We start from the raw sequence: 14323 nt of genomic DNA, 5'->3' as shown, positions 1-14323 counted from the left end.
TTTCTTTGTATTTAATTTTTGATAATTTGATTAATATGTGTGTCTGCTTGTGTCTCTTTGGGTTTATCCTGTATGGGACTCTCTGTGCTTCCTGGACTTGATTGACTATTTCCTTTCCCATGTTAGGGAAGTTTTCGACTATAATCTCTTCAAATATATTCTCAGACCCTTTCTTTTTTCTTCTTTTTCTGGGACCCCTATAATTCGAATGTTGGTGCATTTAGTGTTGTCTCAGAGGTCACTGAGACTGTCCTCAATTCTTTTCATTCTTTCTTCTTTATTCTGCTCCCTGGAAGTTATTTCCACCATTTTATCTTCCAGCTCATTTTTCTGCCTCAGTTATTCCATTGTTGATTCCTTCTAGAGTATTTTTAATTTCAGTAATTGTGTTGTTCATCACTGTTTGTTTGCTCTTTAGTTCTAGATCCTTGTTAAATGTTTCCTGTATTTTCTCCATGCTGTTTCTGAGATTTTGGATCATCTCTACTATCATTACTCTGAATTTTTTTTCAGGTAGTCTGCCTATTTCATCTTCATTTATTTGGTCTTGCAGGTTTTTACCTTGCTCCTTCATCTGTAACAATTTTTTTTGTCGTTTCAATTTTTTTTTTTGATGGGTGGTGCTGTATTCCTGTCTTACTGGCTGTTTGGCCTGAGATGTCCAGCACTGGAGTTTGCAGGCAGTTGGATAGAGCTGGGTCTTGGTGCTGAGATGAGGACCTCCAGGAGGCCTCACTCTCACTGATATACCCTGGGGTCTGAGGGTCTCTGTTAGTCCAGCGGTTTGGACTCAGAGCTCCCACCACAGGAGCTTGGGCCCAACCTCCGGCCTGGGAACCAAGATCCCACAAGCTTTGCGGCGCGGTTAAAAAAAAAAAAAAAAAAAGGAAGAAAAAGAAAAAAAGGAGCAGTACAATATCAAAGAAGAAAACCAAAATAAAATTAGAAAGAGAAAATATATATTAGGAAAAATAAAACTATAATTGAAACGACTGCAACAAGGTAAAATAAAACCACAACAGAAAAAAGAAAAAAATATCGGTGGGGGGGAAGGAAAAAAGCCAATGGAGAGATCACTAACAAAGTATAAAGAATAAAATGAAATTAGAAAAGTAAAAGATTTATTAGGAAAAATAAAAATATAGAAGAATCAACAACAATGAATCAACAGGGTAAAACAGAACCCCAATCCAAAAGAGGAAAAAAGAAAAGAAAAGAAAAGCGTTGGTTATGGGGGCGGAGTTTAGGCGGGGGTTGGGGGTCAGTTGTGGAACTTAGGCAGGGGCAGGACCTCCGCCTCACTTCTTGAGTTACCCAAGGTTACCGAGGTTTAGAGGTGAGGGCTCTGGAGCCTCAGTTCAAATCCTGGCTCCACCGCCCCACACTTCACGGCTTTTGAAAAATCCCTCCACCCTTCTGTGTCTCAGGGACCTCAGCTTTAAAATGCAGCCACAGGAGTACTTGTCTCGCAGGGTTGTGAGACCTAAGTGATATACATGTGAAAGGTTCATAGCAGGGCCACGGTGTACCTAAAAGCTCAATAGCAGAGGGACCTTGTTATTATTTCACTTTTCCTTCACGGGGAACATCCTCCCTCCTGTTCTCTGCTTCTCCAGCTGGTCCTTTAACACTCAGCTTGGGCATTTCCCGGTCCTGGAAACTTGCACGACCAGGGCTGGGCGGTGCTGGGCCCTGGGCCCTATGGCGCCCCCTGCCTGCTTGTCTCACCAAAACTCACCACTTACCTTTGTTCTGCTCGAGAATGTGTGGTCCTCCCTGCAGGGACCGTGGCTCCTTCCCTTCTAACCCAGGAACTGTCTAGAGCCAGGCACAGGGCAGCTGTTCAGCAAGCGTTTGGAGGCTGAATGCATTAAAGAGCAAATACAAATCAAAGGACAAAGAGTTAAAGAAGAGCCGGCTCTCTTCCTCTCTCCTGACAATTTGCTTTTCAAAGTATTGTACAACACACAGACTTATCTTACTGTTTTTCTGAGTGATCCTGTCTGTGTTGAGACCTTTCCTGGCCAATTCTGGGGCCTGATAGCATCGAGTCTCTGAAGAAGAAAGGGAAAAAGTAGTGTATGGGTGGGAGGGGTGTGCGGAATGCTGGGTGGAGGAAGGAAGCCCTCAGCCTGCTCTCAGGAAATGGGTGTCTAAGGACACCAGAGCCGTTTAACACTCTTAACAAAGGGGACTTCAACAGGAGGAGCAAGAATTTAAGCGTATTTTTAAGAACAGAAGAGAAAACCCTACTGGGTGGAGTCCTGCCTGAGGGCATCGGCCAACATGGCAACGGCCCTGACTGCAGTTACAGCTGTCCTCATTCTTTTCTTTTTGAGCATTACAAAATAATTCACTTCTTGGGAAAAGATTAGACAGTACAGAAGGGTAGAAAATAAGAACGCAAAATAGCCTCATCCCCCAGTCCTACTCCCCATAGGTAACCTCTGCTTCCGTGCAGATTTTCACACACACACAGGGACACAGGCAGTCACATGTCTCCAGGGCTGCAACCATGCTCAAAAAAGCAGAATCGTAAAATAGGTCTAGATTTGCCCAGAGAGATACTGGATGGAAATACTGCAATAAACATGCTTTTCTTCCCCCCTTCTAATAGTGGAAGAAAGAAACTATTGAAAATAGAACACATACAAGGAACCCTTTTTATCTGAGAAGGCTTGTGGTGTGGGAACAGAGGGGAAGCAGGCTTTGGGGTCTGAGTCCGGGTTCTGCTCTTCCTGTTGGCTTCTCAGCAGGTGAGAACCAGGTGAAATGCCCCATACTCAGAGTAGTGAGAAGGGCCTGGCATCTCAGGATGCTCAAGAAAATGAGGCCGCCTTGCCTGGGCCTGAGATTGTTTGGTTTATTTATTTATTTTTGTTTAAGGTTTATTTATTATTTATTTTATTATTATTATTTTATTTAGTTTTGGCTGCGTTGGGTCTTAGTTGTGGTATGTGGGAATCTTTCATTGTGGCGCAGGCTTCTCTCTAGTTGTGGCTTGCGGGTTTTCTCTTCTCTAGTTGTGGCAAGCAGGCTCCAGTGCATGTGGGCTCAGTAGTTGTGGCCCGCGATCTTAGTTGCCCTGCAGGCATGTGGGATCTTAGTTCCCTGACCAGGGATCGGACCGGCATCCCCTGCATTGCAAGGTGGATTCTTTACCACGGGACCACCAGGGAAGTCCCCATGGTTTGGTTTAGATATGCCTGGATTGGAGATCCTCAGGGGAGGATGGAGGGTTGACTGCTGCAAGGCCGGGCTGGGGAGCAGGAATCTTGGCCCCCTGCAACCTTTTCCCCCCTCCCCTTTAAAGCTACCATCACTCTTCCAACCTGTGACGGCCAAAGGCAAGGGGAAGCACAACACCTGTAGGCTTGGGCTTTGGAAAGCAGAAGCAACAGCTGCGCGAGGGGGAAGCCCCAGAGCAGGAGGGCAGCCCCGGCTGAGCCTAAAAATAAAAGCCGGCCTGACAGCCTGCCAAAGGCCTCCTGTCGGGCATAGCGAGAGGGGCTGTCCTGGCGGTTCCTGGCCAGGCTGTTCTGGGGCCACGTCGGTAAGAGCCCAGACCCTCCTCCCCCCTCCCCCCACCATTCCCCAACGCCGCCTTCGGGAGGACCAGCCCGCCCTTAGTAAACACGCCTGCAATCTCCGGCTTTGCTTACAGGCCTGTCTCACTGCCACCCCGTTTTGGGGTATGATGGTGGATTGGCTGGGGTACCTTTGTTTACAAAATCTCCTTCCAGCAGTGAAAGCGAACCCGGTACTGATCCTTGTTCTTCTGGTTTCAGATAGGTGGGGATGAAGCGAACCTGTCCTTGGAGAAGAAGAGGAAGTGCCGCCACATCCCCCTACTTAAAAAGGAGCCCTTGCCACCGGCTTGCTCTGCGACGTCAGTGCCGGGCCACGGTGGGCTCTCCACGCAGGCAGGCCTTGTGGCCTTCCGCACCACCCTGGGCTTGCTTTCTGTTCCCCCCGAACGTTGGGATATCTTGCTCCGCCCCCCGGGCTTCAACTTGGACTGGTCAGGAGGGAGTTTCTCAGTTTTAAAATGATCAAACTCCTAAATGGATTGAAAGAGATCATTGTCAATTGAAAAAGCAAAAACGTTTGGGAAGTAAGGACAAATATTAAGCACTAGTGGGAAGCTGAAAACATATGCCAGGAGAGTAAATTCTTCTAATATTTAATTTTAAAGTTAAAAAAAAAGTGTTTCTGTTTGGTTTAAATGATTTTAAATAGAGCTTGGCAGCATCTCAATGTCTAGAGTCAAATTTTGTGGTTCAAAAGTGTCACCATTGCTATGTCTCCTCATCAGCTCACTGCTGCCCCCGCGTGTCTTATCTAAACATCACAACACAATTTTGTGTTGTGCAAGTAGATGGTGGAAACCCTCCACCAGTCGGTTTGATCACATGGCAATTAACGGTACAGAATTAAAGCAATGTTCTAGCTTGTTAGTGAGAGCTGTATAACCCAGGTGAGTTTCCAACAAGTCTTTCATTTTGGAAGACATCATTATATAGTCTCTCTCTCTCTGTTTTTTAATTCATTGTGCCTTTGCTGAAGGGATAAATTTAATCCTTAGAGGGAGTGGTTATGATTATATTAGCGATATAAGTCCTACTAAGGATACCCCCTTCCAGAGAAACCACATGATTTATTTATTGATGTGCATTAGATTTATTTTATAGCGTTCAATAGAAATCCTATATTCAGGATGATTGAAAGTTTGCATAAAGAGCCTCCGGTGTGAGATAATTTCTGATACAGGGCTCAAACAAACACACATCAAAGTGCAACCTCCCTGTGCTCACCTGGTACCTTTGTCTTCAGTGGAGAGACTGGATCCCCATTTTGATGTGGACTAGGCTGTCTCTGTGGGTTTGTATTAAGCACCAGTTCTTCCTGCTTCTGGTTCATTTATGTCGTGTATCTGAGTTGCTTCTTGCTTCATAGAAACTAGGGCCATAAAGAATATCATGTTGCCGTGGGTGGAATTTGGAAAATGCCTTCCGTCCTGAATAGATTAAGAGGCTGCTACCTTTTGCAGAAAGGTTGCAATAGTCTCCTCCTCAACCTGCATGGAGGAGATGGCCACTTGCTCCCAATACTCATCCCGGAATCTTCCTATACTGCAATGGCAGCCTTGGTGTCACTTCCCACAGTCACCTGCTAAAGCAGCCTTCTGTGGTTCCTGAGTGCATATCTATGAATCTTATTGATCGTTCACTGTTCAATCCAGGAATAGCTCTGAGGGAGTGGGCTCAGCTTTTACCTCCTTCGAAACAGTCAAACAAATTTGGTCAAATTCAGTGCCCACCTAGGACACACAGATTCTCTTAGACCCAACCCCATGTCTACTCCCAAAGGAAAGTTGTGAAAGGCATGGTCTGAATGGGCAGCCAGGATTACTGAAAAAAGAGCTCTTGGTGGAATGTTCATCGTTTTGTAATTCCTTCACTCACCGATCCTGTGAACTAAGGTCAAGATCAGCTTTACCTCCCTGGAGGGGAAGGCAGAAACTATGGGATACAAACTGAGATACAAGTCCAATGTTTCTGGGCCATTTAAATTGCTCTGGCCAAAATCTATACTGTATCTCCAGTGATATCCGGTTTTGGTGCATCTGTAGACATTTAACTGAAAGAGACAAGATGCCAGGCAATGTCTTGCAAAGGCAGCAGGGAACTCCGGCAGCAGAGGCTCCAGAATTTCTATATAGAAGCAGCTCTGGTTTAACTATCTTTGATTGAATGTGAGTGCCGGAGGGAATGTCTTGAGATTGCATTTGCATTTAAGCACACTGTTTTAATTGTGTCTTTAACAGAGGTGGCTCTGGGGGCTGTTGATGGAGCTGCCTACTGAACTGCCATTGAAGAGAATCAGTTGGTCAGTCCTCCAGCTTTTCAAATATTAGGCTTTTTCTCTGTATAGAGACCTGGTGTGAAGTGTTTTATCAGTCTAGGTTGAAGTCGCTTCAACAGAGCAAGAGATCTGTTGATTGTTTAACAATTTTAGACGTTTCAGAGTAGGCGGGCCAATGCCACCAAGACTTGAGGCTTAGCAGCTCAGCCTGGAGGGGTCCATTTCCCTCAGTGTCCTCAGGAGGGAAGCAGCAGATGACCTGGAGCTCAAGCTGACCTTTGGCCTTGTGCCCTTGCCTTTGCCAGTGACCTCTGCTGTGTCCACCCTCCCTGCCACTGTCCAGCTGGGACCATGGTGCTTCGATTGCTGTATGTGTGACCGTAGAGGAGCGGGGGTGGGTCAGGGCTTAGTGGGAGTTTTTTGAAGCTACAGGATAAATGTAGTATATCTTCTTGGATTATTGATTTTACTTAAAGGTTGGGGGAAATGTACAGTTCTATAAGAGAAATAATGATAAAGAGTGTGAATTAGTTAGGATTGAGTTCAGCTGGAAGTAACAGAAAAATCCAAAAAACCAGTGGCTTAAGGAAAATGGAAGTTTCTTATTTTCTTATATTCAGGAGTTTGACAGGTAGTCAGTTCAGGGCTGGTGAGGCCTTTTCAGGGCAGGGACATGGGCTCTCTGCTTGCTGTTTGGCCTTGGGTAGCTTCCATCCTCAAAGACATTTCATGGTCCAAGATAGCTGCTGGAGAAGTAGCCTTTAAATTTGTATCCAGATAGCAGGAAAGAAGAAAACATGCCCTTTAGGGACATTTCCAGAAGTCATATCTATCACTCCCTTTATGACACATAGCCACAACTATCTGCAAGGGAGGTTTGGAGAAGTGGTCTTTATTGCAGGCAGATATATGCCATCTAAAAGCTGATACTCCTTTGGCTGTAAAAGAAAGGAAATTGAGATTGGGGGTCATTTTATAAATTTTTTTTTTTAATTTAAAGTAGAGGGAAGGATTTTTTTTTTTTTTTTTTTTTTTTGGCTGTGTTGGGTCTTCGTTTCGTGCGAGGGCTTTCTCTAGTTGCGGCAAGCGGGGGCCGCTCTTCATCGTGGTGTGGGAGCCACTCTTCATCGTGATGCGCAGACCTCTCACTGCCGCAGCCCCCCCTGTTGCGGGGCACAGGCTCCAGACGCGCAGGCTCAGCAGTTGTGGCTCACGGGCCCAGTTGCTCCGCGGCATGTGGGATCCTCCCAGACCAGGGCTGGAACCCGTGTCCCCTGCGTTGGCAGGCAGATTCTCAACCACTGCACCACCAGGGAAGCCCTGGGGGTCATTTTAAACAAACTCCCAGGTGATGCTAATGCTGCTGGTCCGTGGACCACACTTTGAGTAGCAAAGGACACAACCTCCGTGAGCTGGCCCCTGCCTACCCCACTTTGTCTCCTATCTCTTCCCATTGTCCCTGGGCTTCTGGCTGGGTCTTGAACACTCAAGTTTATGTTCTCACCTGGGTGACTTTGAACTTACTATTTCCTCTGGTTGGAAGTCTGCTCTCAAGTCTTGTCACTAAGATCTCAGATAAAATAGTTTCTCTATGACCTGCTTTCATTTTGGTAGCACTTATCTGAATTTTTGTCATGTATTTATTTGTTTGTATGATTGTTTTTTTTTGTCTTCCCCCTCTAGAATGTCAGTATCATGGGAGCAAGGAAGATATTTGTCTTGTCAACACTGAATCCCAGGCACTTAGAATGGTACTAAGCACATATCTTATATTTCTGCTCTCCCCCACAGTACCTAGCAGGGTGTAATACGTGCAGTTGGCATTTGATGAGTGCTCGTTGAGTGGGATCGCACAAGAGAAGCAATACCTGTCGAATCCTCAGATGGGTCAAAGGTAGTGCAGGGCATGATGGCTACACTGAGCTGGGAAGTTGGCTCCGGGTGGGGAAGGTGAGAACAAGGCAGTGGACCCTGCGACGGCTTCCACAGTAGACCTTCCAGTCTTGGATTCTTCCTTCCTATCATCATGCAGTTCAGAATTTTATAGATTTGAATCAGAGGATGCCAGAGGGGCCTATTGAGAATACATTCGATGGGAAGATCGGAATTGTGTGGCACTGGACTGGCTGCTGTACAGATAGATTCAAGTTTTGCAATTATTCAATTACTCCTTCATTTACTTATGAGCCCCTGCTTTGTGTCAGGTGTTATGCTAGATGCTGGGGATACAGGTAGCCTGCGTGAATGATATTTTGTTCCAAACTGGACAAGTAACGTCAGACACAAGGATTCCTAATTCCTATAGTGCAAGACTATAGGGTTGCCTGTTAAACACTATAGCCTTTCTGCTTAAAAATTGTTTCTCAGGCCACCTCACAATACTACTCACACTCACATCTGGATTAATGAGCTGGTGTTTGCTAAGTCATTTATGACTGCTGGGTTGGGTGGGCCCCTTTGGGAGTTCCGAACTTCTTTGACGCTTCGCAGGCAGGAGAGGGAGGGGCACCCTCCACCCGCAACCTCTTACATTCCTTTGTCTCACGCACTATAAGGAAGGGAGGGAATCTCCTGCTGACATCAATTTTTAATTCCTTGAAGTAGAAGAAGTAGAAGAGAGTGGCTGTGTGGCCTCCTCAGGGCGTACATTTGTGTGTATATTAGTATTTATTAGTAATTAAATTTCTATGTTAGTCTGTAAGCCATAATGCTGATGATTGTCTTTTTAAATGAATGCATTTGAATATGGCTAGGAACCGGACAAAGGGACTATCAAATACATTCATTAATAAATAATATCAATACTGTGCATTTGTGGGCTGAAAATTTTTTTAGCTTCAAAGAAGAGCTTTCATATCTATGATCTCATTTCACACTACATAATATGATTTTAAAACTCCTTTCTAGGGGCGGGTTGTTCCACGCATGCCCAGCCCGGGTGAGGATAAGGAAGACCCGCCTCAGGCTACCTGGCACGGATTTGCAGTCCAAGGTGCACGCAAGTCCGGGTCCCCTTGGGTCTCTCCCTGCTTGTTAAAAAACTAAAGGCAAAGATGAAAAAATACGCTAATTTCAAGCTGTGCTGAAGGCACACATACACTCAGGGCATGAACAGGGGAACTAAGGAAGTGAGGCTTCTTTCTGTCTTTGGAGATTCTACAAACTGAGCCATAGATAATTTCAAACTAATGTCTGGCATCCAGAAAGCCCAGAATTGGAAACATTTAGTCTTCTGGGACTGGAAAGTCAGTTCCTGTTTATTTCTCTACAGCTGTGACTTTTTTCCGGTCTTCAACACTTTTTCTCCATGCGTGTGCCTTCATTTTCAAGAAGATGTTTTTACATATTCTTCCCTGAGCTTTTAGCTTTTCCTGTATGAATTCCTCTGGAGTAAAAGCCCCATGTCACTGTTTTCCCTAAGGCTGGAACGTGGACCATGAAGTTCCCTTACTCTGAATTTGTTAGAGGGTCATTTAAAAAATAACGCAAGTAGAAGAAAAAAAAAAATCCTTGGTGATGAGACTCTCCGCACCTCCCAGTCTGTATCGTCCTGAAACCAACCACAGTGTTTCCACTTCACAAGAATTCCGCTGTCACCTTCCCTCGAGTGGACAGGGTAAAGATTGCTTCAGAATCTCCTACCTGGATATCTAATGAGACAGCAGGACACTGTAGGTGGTGGTAAATTCCTTCACCCTGATTGCTCACAAAGCAGAAATAACTAACCTGTGATGAACTATTTTAATTCTTTTATTTTGTAGGGTTAGTGTAAGGACCAATAACCCAGTTTACAACTATCATTTGGTCCCACCACTTTGCCATCACAGCCCTGCCCCTTGGGACACTTTGACACAGGTTTAGTTTCCTACAAAATCCAGGTGCCCTTGGAGAATTAACCTCACCTTGCCTGTTCTTTTGAGTAAGTGTAGTACATTCTGTGCCTTTGCATGCAGTGGGTGCTCAATAAATACTGAAATGCAGCCTAACATCTATCATTTGGTGTCACTGAGTCTCATTTCCTCTATGTAAAATGAGAGTATTGGCAAATGGCTGCTTTATATCTTCCAGTTTGAACATTCTATGGGTCCTTTTGGATAGCCATTTAAAATGATCTCCTCGGACTTCACTGGTGGTGCACTGGTTAAGACTCCACGCTTGCAATGCAGGGGGCCTGGGGCTCTATCCCTGGTCAGGGAACTAGATCCCATATGCATGCCGCAACCAAGAGTTCACATGCTACAACCAAGGAGCTGGCGAGCTGCCACTATGGAGCCCGCCTGCCGCAACTAAGACCTGCCGCAACCAAATAAATAAATAAAATAAAATAAAATAAAATATATACTTTAAAAAATAAAATAAATGAATAGTATTTGAAAAAAATAATAAAATAATCTCCCATCTCCAAAGCTGTTTCTAAGCAACAGAACAGTACTTCCCTGAACTCGTTGTTTGACCTCTTCAGCCTAAAAAGATGTTTATCCCTGAGCCTGCAGCATTACATTATCTGTAATACACATTCATTTATTATCTGGTGACACATCTCATGTTGGTATTTAGCTTTTCATCTGTGTAGATCCTGCCCTGTCCTTACAATTAGAGTGTAAGCTTCCCAAGCCAGATACTTTATAAAATGTGCTCTGTAAATATGTGTTAAATAAATAGATATCGCATCAAGAAATCATCTATAGGGAATTCTGGGCCTAGGGGAAGCAGAAGAATCAACGGTGAGTCCCAGGTTTGTGGTTTGGGAAACTTGGTGTGTGATGATGCTGTTCTTCAAGAGAGAGAATCCTGCAAGAGGAACAGGTTTGGAAGGAGGGTGGGGAGGAGGTGAATTTAGTGACAAGCTGCATTCTATACCTCCTTCTTCGAGATCCTCAAAGAACATTAGCCAAGTAACGATTTTGAGACATGAGATCCTGGACAAAGGAACTTATTTTACTGTATGTAGCCTAGAGCTACAATTAAAATAATTGAACATGATTTTGGACACACTGAAATAACACAAGAGAAGCAGGGCTATGAAGGAAGCCTGCAGAACAACTAACTTTTAAGGACTGGCCGGAGGAATTTGAAAAGGAGCATCCAGAGATGTAGGAGGGAGTTTTCACCCCTGGCTTTTAATCCTGGCTCACTCCTTCCACAGATACATGGGAAAACCAACTTCCATCTCTTGCCAAGGAGCAAGAGAGCCTCTGGGCTATGTCTTGGCAAGTGCAGCATTCTTTGGAAGAAAGAAGGCACTCAGGCACTTCTAGTCCAACTCTCATCACTCTCTCTTCTCAAAGAAATCACCTCCTTTGCTAAAAGGAAGCCCATATCAACATGCTCAAATCCAAGACCATGAGAATAACCCAACATCCACTCTTGTAACTATAATCTAACTATATAACTATATATAGTTATATATGTAACTATAAATTAGATCTGATATAGGCTAAGACAATACAAAACCTAAACAACACAGAAAAATAAATGATCTGAATAAGTTAGTTATCTGACTCACTTCCTGTCTTCTGGGACTACCCTCAAATTTCCCTTTAATGTTTCGTTTCAATCTCAACAGCATCTGTTTTTTTGTGTTTTTGTTTTGTTTTGTTTTCAATATCCCACATCTGTGTATGGAAAGTTGAGAAAGGGTGGAAAGGACAAGAATGGGAAAACGCAAGGCAGTAGTTTATGTAGGGCTCATGCTAGTGGAATTGTACAATGTAGCCACGTTGGAAAACAATTTAGTAGTTCCTTAAAAAATTAAACATAAAATTACCATATGACCCAGCAAGGGGTATGGGGTTTCCTTTTGGGGTGAATTAGAGTGTTCTAAAATTAAATAGTGGTGATAAATGCACAACTCTGTGAATATACTAAAACCACTGAATTGTACACTTTCAAAGGGTGAATTTTATGATATGTGAATTATATCTCAATAAAGCTATGGACAGAGGATCTGAACAGACATTTTTCCAAAGAAGACACACAGATGGCCAGCAGTACATGAAAAGGTGCTCAACATCACTAATCATCAGGAAAATGCAAATCAAAGCCACAATGAGATATCACCTCATAGCTGTTAGAATGGCTGTTATCAAAAAGGCAAGAAATAAAGTGTTAGCAAAAATGTGGAAAAAAGGGAACCCTTGCGCACTGATGTTAGGAATGTAAATTGGTTCAGCCACTTTGAGAAACAGTATGGAGTTTCCTCAAAAATTAAAAATGGAACTACCATATGATCCAGCAATTCCACTTCTGGGTATTTATCTGAAGGAAACAAAAATACTAACTCAAAAGGATATATGCACCCCAATGTTCATTGTAGCTTTACAGTAGCCAAGACATGGAAACAAGCTGTGACCATCAATGGATGAATGGATAAAGAAAATGTGATATACATATATGTATATATACACAGTGGAATATTATTCAACCATAAAACGAAGGAAATCTTGCCTTTTGTGACAACATGGATGGACATTGAGAGCATTATGCTAAGTGAAATGTCAGAGAAAGACAAAAGATAAAGATCTCACTTATATGTGGAATCTAAAAACAAACAAACAAAACCTAAACTCATAGATACAGAGAACAGATTGGTTGTTTCTGCCAGAGGTGGGGATGGGGATGGATGAATGCATGAAAGGGTCAAAAGATACAAAACAAACTTCCAGTTATAAAATAAATAAATCCTGGGGATGTAATGTACAGCTTGACTATAGTTAATTACACTGTATTTTATATTTTAAAATTGCTAAGAGAGTAGATCTTAAGAGTTATCACAGGAAAAAAAACTGTAACTATGTGTGGTGATGGATATTAATGAGATTTAATATGGTGATCATTTCAAAATATATAAAAATATTGAATCATGTTGTACATCTGAAACTAATATAATATTATATTATGTATCAATTATATCTCAGTAAAAAAAGAAGAAAATTCAAGGTGGATAAATACTCTCTTTTCAAGAAAAAACATTCTCCAAATAATGGAAAATCAGTTACCTGTTGTTTGCTAGTTTTTCGTCCCTCAAATGCTCTATCACCAGTGGTTTACCTCCAACAGCTGTATGGCAGCTGAGAGACAGTCGTTCTTATCCCCCATTCATTTTCTCTAGAATAAATTGAGGTGGTAAAATTAATCTATCTCTAATGAGATCTCTTTTTCTGCTAGAAGTGCAAATAACATTCAACTACTGGTTTCTGACGGATTTGTACCCACAGCTTTGTCTTTTCATTTCTATGACATCAGAAAGGACATGGTTGTTTATGCAGTTTATCTGTACATTTTTAGGTCACTTTTCTATTTTTTTTCTTCACATCTTTATTGGAGTATAAATGCTTTACAATGTTGTGTTAGTTTCTGCTGTACAACAAAGTGAATCAGCTCTATGTATACATATATCCCCATATCCCCTCCCTCTTGCATCTCCCTCCCAGCCTCCCTATCCCACCCCTCCAGGTGGTCACAAAGCACCGAGCTGATCTCCCTGTGCTATGCGGCTGCTTCCCACTAGCTATCTGTTTTACATTTGGTAGTGATTATATGTCCATGCCACTCTCTCACTTCATCCCAGCTTCCCCTTGCCCCCCGTGCCCTCAAGTCTGTTCACCACATGTGTCTTTATTCCTGCCCTGCCAGTAGGTTCATCAGTACCAGTTTTTAAAATTCCACACATACGTGTTAGCATATGGTAACACGAGGACGAGGGCCTCCCCGGTCCTGCTGGACCCCTAACCGTGGGTGGGTCCCGCTGGGTGTAGGAACTCCTCCCCTCCCCCAGCCGCCCCTCAGGGGTGCTGGTCCCGTTGGTCCGGCCTTTACTTTTGCTCCCCTTCCCTCCCTCCCACTCCCTCAGGACCCACGTGGCTGGAAGGGTCCTCGGTGGGCAGAGGATCAGGTCCGGGATCTCAGCAGGCTCCCAGGGGCCCAAGTGGGCAAGGGAAACCTGGCCCCGCTCCCTTTTGATCCTCTGCCCTCTCAGTGGTCCCCCACTTTCCCTCTTCGGGCGTGGGATCCCTTCCCCTCCCCCAGCCGCCCCTCAGGGGCACCAGTCCCATCCCGCCTCCTCCTCCCCCTTCACTCCCCCCATGTCCCAGGTCCTACCCGGTCGCAGAGGGTTCCTCCCATCCCCTTCGGTGTCCGTGGCCCCCCACCGGTGCCTGGTAGGTGCCCTAGTTGTGAGGAGACGCGAACTCTGCGTCCTCCTAGTCCGCCATCTTGACCCCAGCCCCTCCCCCACAGGTCACTTTTCTAAAAGTCAGCTTTGTTAAGGTATAATTTATGTTTAGTCAAATTCACCTTTGGAAAGTTTCCAATTCAGTGAATTTTGGTGAACGCGTACAGTCATGTAATCACCGACACCCTTGAGATATAGACTATTTCCATCACCCTAAAATGTCTCTTTGTAGTCACCCCCTTTCTCCACGTCCAGGCCCTGGCAGCCCCACCCCCACCCCCCCAT

The 14323-nt window shown here is 44.2% G+C and overlaps 1 long non-coding RNA gene across 1 annotated transcript in view; it reads right to left on the bottom strand.

The window, feature by feature from the left end:
- LOC137754127 (uncharacterized) overlaps positions 1-12952 on the bottom strand; it is a 39855-nt gene extending 26903 nt beyond the window's left edge. The window contains exons 1-3 of the long non-coding RNA XR_011071745.1: positions 12864-12952; positions 1983-2054; positions 1746-1861 (exon numbers count right to left, since the gene is read on the bottom strand). This is a non-coding gene — a long non-coding RNA (uncharacterized lncRNA). The remainder of the gene's footprint in view (positions 1-1745; positions 1862-1982; positions 2055-12863) is intronic.
- Between the last annotated feature and the right edge of the window lie 1371 nt (positions 12953-14323).

The sequence above is a fragment of the Eschrichtius robustus genome, chromosome 1 (genome assembly GCF_028021215.1).
Source record: "Eschrichtius robustus isolate mEscRob2 chromosome 1, mEscRob2.pri, whole genome shotgun sequence".
Classification (NCBI taxonomy): domain Eukaryota; kingdom Metazoa; phylum Chordata; class Mammalia; order Artiodactyla; family Eschrichtiidae; genus Eschrichtius; species Eschrichtius robustus.
The sequence above is the reverse complement of the archived record's forward strand: the minus strand, read 5'-3'. Positions and strand labels throughout refer to the sequence as shown.